Below are 8159 nucleotides of genomic sequence, written 5' to 3'. Positions count from 1 at the left end.
GATTATTTGCCCTTGGAGAAGGAAAATTGTGAAAGTTATGGTGGCAATTTTTTTTAGCAAGGTGTGGGTTGTATTCTTGAGCACAAACCTAGGAATGCAAATGGAATCTATTAATGAGAAGCAACATCTTACCATGACATTAAGCAATTCAGAGGTCAGAATCCTATTGGCAATTTCCCTTCTATAAATACGAATTGCCAATAGGATTCTGACCTCTGAATGACAGACTTGGCAAAGTATCCTTAAAATTACCTGATTGACCCAGTATACCAAAGTGGGATCTTTTATCTGTAACACAATTAATCACCTCATCTGGATTTAAGAAAAAAGTTTAAGAAATAACTTAGAAAAAAAATATACATATATGGGTCAGCATTTCAAGTATGAACCACAGACACAGGCTATTGTCATATTAAATTAATGATGATGATGATGATGTCAATTCTGACTTATGGTGAGCCTCCCAGTATTTTCTACCTGTAAAGTACTTAGAAGCGATTTACAAGTTGGCCCTTCTGCTAGCACTCTGGGACTGTGCAGTTTATCATGGCTGCACATGTGGCAGGACAAACACAGCACATCATGAACAATATGAACAGCAGCTTTAGCCCTGTATTACTCCACAGCAGAATATGTTAGCGCTGTGTGGTATAAATCAGCACATGCTAAACGAATGGATGTAGCTCTTAATGAATCATGCAGTATTAGTACTGACCGCCTGAAAACTACCCCAGGCAGTCTTTGGCTAGCATTGCTCCTGCAGAAGTATGTTAAAAATGCTGGCAAATAATGAATGGAATAATAGAAAACAGGATGAAACCCACCCACATCACTGACATGAACCACTTAGATGATGGCTAAAACTGAGGGAAAGTTTTCAGCACACAGCTCAATATTAAACCAGAACTGGTTGCGCTAAACCTATGGAAAACAAAAAGACACTTTGCTGAATGGATGAAGGCTGAAGAGTGTCTCCCACAAGAACAAGACTCTAGCTGTACCATCTGGAAATTCACTTAACTGACTTGAAACAAAGCAGGAAGTTCAAAGACTAATGAAGTAAAATGGGGATACTTGGATGCAGGGCAAAATGTTCTTTGACTGTGGAGAAATTCAATCAATGCAGTGTTTATGTGCATGTAATTTATACCCCAACACACAGGGTAGATCTAGCAAATGGCTATTGAAGTAGCTGGCTTCTGGGCAGAATAGTCTAATTATCTCAACATTTTGTTTTAATGATACCTATATTTCATATATATTCATAATTTTAAATAGTGCAATGTTCTGATATGACTAAAAAAAAGAAAGCCAAATACAATCTGGGTGTACTTGGCTGTTCCCTCTCACAGGAGGCAGTCAAGAGTTAAAACTAGAGATGGGCATGAAGAACTTCATGCTGTGTTCTCTAAGTAATCAACACAGCACAATTGCCATGTGTTCGCTTCCCCCAAGCTCCCCTGATGACCTGCTAGTGCATGGTGCTCCTTCTCTCGTCACTGTGATCTTCCATTCTGGCAGGAGCATGGACTTTCCTTCTCTGCCCCCATCAGCAGCTACCCACAGGCTGCACTGCAGGAATTCCTGCCCCACCTCCTTGTCTGACTGGGAAGCTGCTGGAGGAGGCACAGAAGGGAAGTCTATCCTCCTACTGGCATGGAAGATCACGAGAGGGATTGCTGACTGGGGTGGGGTGGGGACAGTGAATGTGCAGCACCTGTGGTGCCATGCTGACAACTTAGTCATGGTACAAAGTACTGTGTGCCCATCTCCAATTCAAATTCATGGCACCTCACTTGTCAGGCAGATGCTAACCACTGAGCTACACTAGCACTGAGATATCATTGCATTTATTATCCAAAAAATAGTCACAAGGTATATATGTCTCATGGCAGGACCAAGGATGCCAGGACTGGAGATGGGAATATTCATATACAAATATCCTCCCAGAGGTGCAGATAACAAGGGTTATCTGTGCCAACCACTCATGATTCCATCATTGCTGCGAGCTCCGCGGTGCTTTCCTATCCGTTGCTCGCGATGGATTAGCCACTCTGCAACCTGGCAGAGAGGCTTGTCATCCCGCCTTCTGCTAGGAGTGGCTAATCCATCATGAGCAATGGAGCGATAGGAAGGCACCATGGAGCTCGCTGCAATGATGGAATCGTGGTTGGTGTGGTCCCAGGGGGCTGGATCCTCATTATCTGCACCTGTGGGGGGATATTCATATATGAATACCCCCATCTCTAGCCAGGACACTTGTGCTTGAGCCCAATCCACTTCTTTCTCTTTCTGACTTTGGTTGTTCTTACAAGGCACTCCAAAGGCCCTCATTCCTCAAAGCACCATCAACTTTCATTGTGTCTTTCACTATAAACTGGACTTGAGAGTCTCATTCTGAGATTCCTGCTACAGGAAAAAAATGAGAATGGTATATCTCATTTGATTTTTAAAAAACCAAATATACACAATTACTTAAACATTTTCTGTCTAATAACACACAAGACAGTAATGACAAAATGGGAATGCAAACATTGAACACAATCTGCAGAATATTTAGTACAACAAGCATTTTTAAAAGTTTCATGTGGCTCAGCACCATTTCTTTTATCAAAGGTGGTCCATTTTTATTAGATGAACAGAGGCCATTATATTATAACAGTTAGTAAAAATGAATGGATTACAGTTAACTCCTTTGAAGTCTGGTTGGTTTCAAAATAGATCATGCAAACTCAAGTTTACTCAGAAGATCCTGTTCTGTGCAATAAATGTAACATCTGAGAAAAATGTGACTGATGTTGTGTATCTCAGCGTAGGCACAATAGTTTGTTTTAATAAGGCTTAGAAGTACTTTAAGTGCAAGTAATAGGAGAGTGCATAAATAATTTTAAAATAACAGCAAACAGAAATTGTGAAAATGAAAGTAAATTTGGGAAAACCTTTTTTTTTTAACTGTTTCTAGAAAGTGTCTTCTGTGCCAGCTGATGGGCCTAAACAACAGTGATGAACTTATTTTGATTCAGAATCTTACCCATGTGGGAAAAAAGGGGGAAAGAGTATGCATGGTAGAGATGTTCTGAGGACAGAGAGGAGCCAGATAAAATCACAAAGCAATCTTCACCATCACAACTACATAGTTGATGCTTTCTATTAATCTTATGAAATTGTTACTGATGGACAGCAAGGCTAATACAACTAGGTCACCTGCCAGTAATGCAATGCACACTCACCTTTGTTTGAAACAATCACACTATCCAAACATGTAGCAATTCATAACCATAGCATCCTGGACTTAATCTTGTTGATTTTTTCACTGTAATGCTAGATGTTCTGTAAAATCTTACTCTGCTTTATCTAGCTCATTGTATATCCAGATAGGTGGGATGTGAGAAGTCTGTTCAAATTTCACTTCATTTCACTTATTTGCAGTTAATTACAGGTATGTCCTGTATCTTCCATCATAGAATTAAAGCTGCTGTATAAAGGGATTCTTATTAGGTCCTCCATCCAAGCATTTACCCAACAAACCAGCTTCACTTGAGCGAAATAGCCACCTCACATGCCAACTACCTCTGCACGTGGAAGAAAAAATTGTAATAGAAATAACAGCTTACACAACAGAGACACCATTTAGAGTTACTGGTTTTAAAGCACATAGACACTGCCTTCCCTTTGCTAACAGTATTTCAGATAACCAATGAATTATTTTTATACAGCACATGTATATTAAAGAAAGAAAACAAGTCAATGTTTATTTTTGATTTTATTTTCTTTAGAATATTTTAATATTGAAGCCCAAATGGTAATTTCCAGGGGATTTGGAAGGGTAGAGAGCAAACATGTAGACAGAACAAATCTTTTCATTTACTTTATAATCTTGTGATCAGTTGCTTTTGTATGCAACAAATCTTATCTTGTTTTTTTAAAAGAAAGACGAACAGCACCATTGATGAAAGCATGATCCCTGAATTCTAAACCAAACACTGTCTCTTAAAAGAAAAGAAAAAAGTTAAACGCTTTTTTCACTCAGTCACATTTAGTCAGGTAATAAAGCAAGCACAACAGTAAACCATAGCAATGCCATTGAAATCAACTGCTCCCCCTTCTGAGAATTTGAAGAACTTGTCCTATGGGAATATATTTTTTTATTCTTTGGTAGAGGACTGAGAAGAGGTTTTCTGTTTCTCTATACATGGATGCAAAATATCTATGCATGGCAGGGCCACCCCAGCCCACGCAAATGTATGTTCCTCATGTAAGTTAGATATGGGTTGATTTCACATTGCTCTCATCCTGGGCAGGAGAAATACTACCCTACAAAAGGCATTGAGTGGCTAGTGTCAAAGAGATGTAAACATTCAAAATACTGACAAATTAAAAAAAATATACAAAACCTGGTACCAAAAATGTCAATTGATTTAGGCTTTTGTAAAGCAGGGGAAAATAATTTTACAGCAGTACAAGAGAATTATGGCAACAAAGTAAAGCACTTTTCTTGTAACATTCATGAACAGTACAAATACAACAAAGTATTCTAAAGGCTAAATTATCTGTTAACTATCAAATATAGTACAAAGCGAAATATGTGCTATAAAAGAAGCAGCTCCTTTAAATTAGACAAAAAATATGACTTCGTTGCTTTTACGACGACAAAGCATGTTGACTGAAGACAACAGGATTTCCCTCTTAGATTCAGAAACATTTAGCTACACAGGTCCATGATAATCCACTGAAATGTTTTATTGGCCTTTTCCCAAGTGCTGTACAGAATCACTGCTGCCACACATAGAAAGTCAGTCAGTGTCTAACACATGGCCTCTTATATGTAAGCTAAGATGGTCCTGTTAGGTGGCATTGCTGAACTCTTCTCATGAATGTTGATCCTGAGCCTTCTCCATACTATGCAAAACCAGAGACTACGACAACTTCTTTGAAATTGTGTGCGTGTTTACAAGGGCTGCAGCATAAAATCATTTCACTTTAGAAACTCCATTATAAAGCACCAGATGCACCAGTTTAGAAGAAACTGAGCAAGAAATTCCATGGTCCTGAAAAATAGAATTCAGTAACTCACCCTGACAACACATACCACTTTTACAAGGTAATCTATAGGATAGAGGAAATACATTTTTGCTTTATGGCTCAACCTTTCCCCTTCCCCCTTCCCCCCCACCCCATTAATTTATTTCATGCATTAAACCATGGGGGTAAATGGAATACAAAACTTAAGAGTACCTGCTTCGTCAGATCTTTACATTATTTCAGTAAAGGGACTAAGGAACCTCAGATCAAAGAACTATTGGCTGGAACACCAAACACACACAGGAAGTGTCCAAACACTATGTACAGACCTTAGAAATGTGTGTGTGGGTATAGGCAATTAGGGAAGGCAGAAAAATTCAGTGGGGACTTTTTCCTCTCTCTTTCAGAAAGTGCTGGAAACAAAGCTAGAAAAACTTTGAACATTTACCAGAACAAAAACCAAAACCAAACCCTTCCCAACATTTATACATTACTCTTCACAGATGGATGGGAATATTTAAAGAACATTTCTGTATCAGTTAATTTTTGCATTTAATTTGCCACTGAAAATGTTTCCACTATATTGCACCTCCTGTCTGATGTTTGCTCCTGATCAGCACTCCACTTACCAGTTTTCACATGAAACTCAAAAACATAGTATTTTATAGGGCAACTGGGTCCTTGTTGCTCATGCTTGGTAGTTTCTTTGTTGCAATAAATGTTAGTGCACCTGTGAAAAATCTGCCTGCCATCTAAATTAGTGCCACACTGACCTGGGTAACATTTTTGTTGCTATTTTCATCATGAAATTTAGACATCACATACTAGATCCAGATAGGGAAGTCTTACTACTTCAAGCAGCAAAACTACCAATGCAGCACAACACTGGCCCAGTTACCTGCATGTATTCTCTCTCTCCCGCCCCCCCTCAAACTCAGGCAACAGGACGGCTGTTTGCTCTTGCTGATACCATCAACTAGCGTATCTTTTATCAGCATGTTTACACAAGGTTTTCCTTTTAGTTAGGATGAGATACTTTCTTTTAAGTTAAAAAAATGTACCAACAGAGCAGCAGGTTGGAGAAACAATGATTCTGAATGGTGTGAACAATCTGTACAGAAGACTAGAAGACATTTTCTCTCCCTTTCTCTCCCCCAGATATGTGCCCATTTCTCCAACACTTTAGCTTCATATTAAAAATAATCATGAAGCTTCAGCATAGCATTGGTCTAAACTGTTAGATTTACAGCGGTGATGCACATGTTATTCAGGTCTACTAACCCCCTGCAAACAATTGCTCATGCCAGCAGTCCACTCTGCTGACCAGTACTATATTGAGCAGCACCTTAGAAAGACCTCTTCAGTTTCTCTTCAATTAAACAAACAAACAAACAAACACACACAGAGAGAGAGAGAGAGAGAGAGAGAGACAGACAGACAGACAGACAGACAGACAGCACTGCATTCTCCCAATTATGGAGAAGCAATGTTTTGCAAGCTTTCTTCCTCTGGTGTTATGTTGCACACAATTAGACTACTAGTGTAAGCACTAGCATTTATAAAGGTTACATCTGAGCCATCTATTAGAATGTTATGAAAATGGACTTCTACACAGCAGTCCTTATGTTTGGACAATAGTCTTGTAACATTCCTTATTTCAACTGTTGTCTCTGATCTCAAAATTACAGGAAGCTCACCCCCCCCACACTCCAGGTGAGTGGATATGTATGTTTCCCTATAAGAACACATCTCCCCAAGAGGAGGAAGCATGTATGTAAAACTAAATACATGGATGTTTGAATGGCATACGACAAAAAGTGCTGATGTATATTCCCAAGCATAAACCTCCTCAGAATTGGGAGCTGTTAAACTGCATTGCTGCTCTTCACTGGATAAACCCTTCAGATACTGTGTCATAAACGGATCATGGGAGAGTCCATTGACAAAGTACTGAAATATGAATCACAATAAGAGGCAAGAATGATGCAAAGTTAACAGATTTTTCATTTTTGTCTGTATAGGAAACAATTATCGTAAGCCACTACTGCCACCATCAGGTGTTTGTAAACAGTAAACCAAATTGAATGTCGGTATAACATCAGGAAGCAGTGTCTTAAATTACAGAGAGAAACTTGGACAAACACATAGGAACAGTGTCAAGTCCCACTGGTCCAATGCCTTTTCTAAAGAACAATACCTCATACACAACTGTCACCATGTCACTATGGCATATGCAGCACATATTATGGCAAGAGAGAAATTTATGCAATATCTTTACTGCCAAACCAGAAATAAGAGTGGCTGATGTGTGTTTAAAGTTGTTTATTTTATTGATTGATTGATTGATTGATTGTATTTATACCCCGCCTATCTAGTCATTTCGACCACTCTAGGCAGCTTACAACATAAGGATAACAAGTTCTTAAAAAATTTATAACAATTAATTAATTAAATGATTCTATAAGATGGGAAAAATAAAAATAAATCAAATAAAGAGAAAAAAAAGGAAAGAGGACAGGAATTAACTGGAAGGGAAGGCCTGCCTATACATCCATGTTTTTAGTTGGTTCTTAAAAGTACCCAGCGAGGGTGCAGCGCGAATCTCCAGAGGTAGGTTATTGCAGAGACGAGGAGCCACCGCCGAGAAAGCCCGGTTTCTAGTTCTTTCTTTCCGGGCCTCCCTCAGCGTCAGGCTCCTCAGCCTCACCTCCTGGCTCGCGTGGGTGACACGGGTAGAACTAGTTGGGAGTAAGCGTTCCGCCAAGTATCGAGGTCCTAAACCGTTTAGGGCTTTATATGTAAGCATTAACACTTTGAAGTCAATGCGGAAACGGATGGGCAGCCAGTGCAGCATGGCCAGAGTAGGAGAGATATGTTGGTATTTTCTCACTCCAGTAAGGAGTCTGGCCGCCGCATTCTGCACCACTTGAAGTAAATGCAGTCCTAGACAAAGCTGAAAGGCATGAGATGTGTCTGATTTTAATCCAAAAGAGATGTGTTGGAGAGAAACTGTAATTCCTGTTTTGCTAATTCCTTGTCTTTTAGCCATAAATACAGGTGCACCCAAGCACATATCATCAGTCTAAGCTTAACACCCTGTACCAGAGTTAGGGAGATAACTAAGACTAAAGGCCTGT

The sequence above is a fragment of the Pogona vitticeps genome, chromosome 4, assembly GCF_051106095.1.
Source record: "Pogona vitticeps strain Pit_001003342236 chromosome 4, PviZW2.1, whole genome shotgun sequence".
NCBI classification, from domain to species: Eukaryota; Metazoa; Chordata; class Lepidosauria; order Squamata; family Agamidae; genus Pogona; species Pogona vitticeps.
This window is presented reverse-complemented; position numbering follows the sequence as displayed.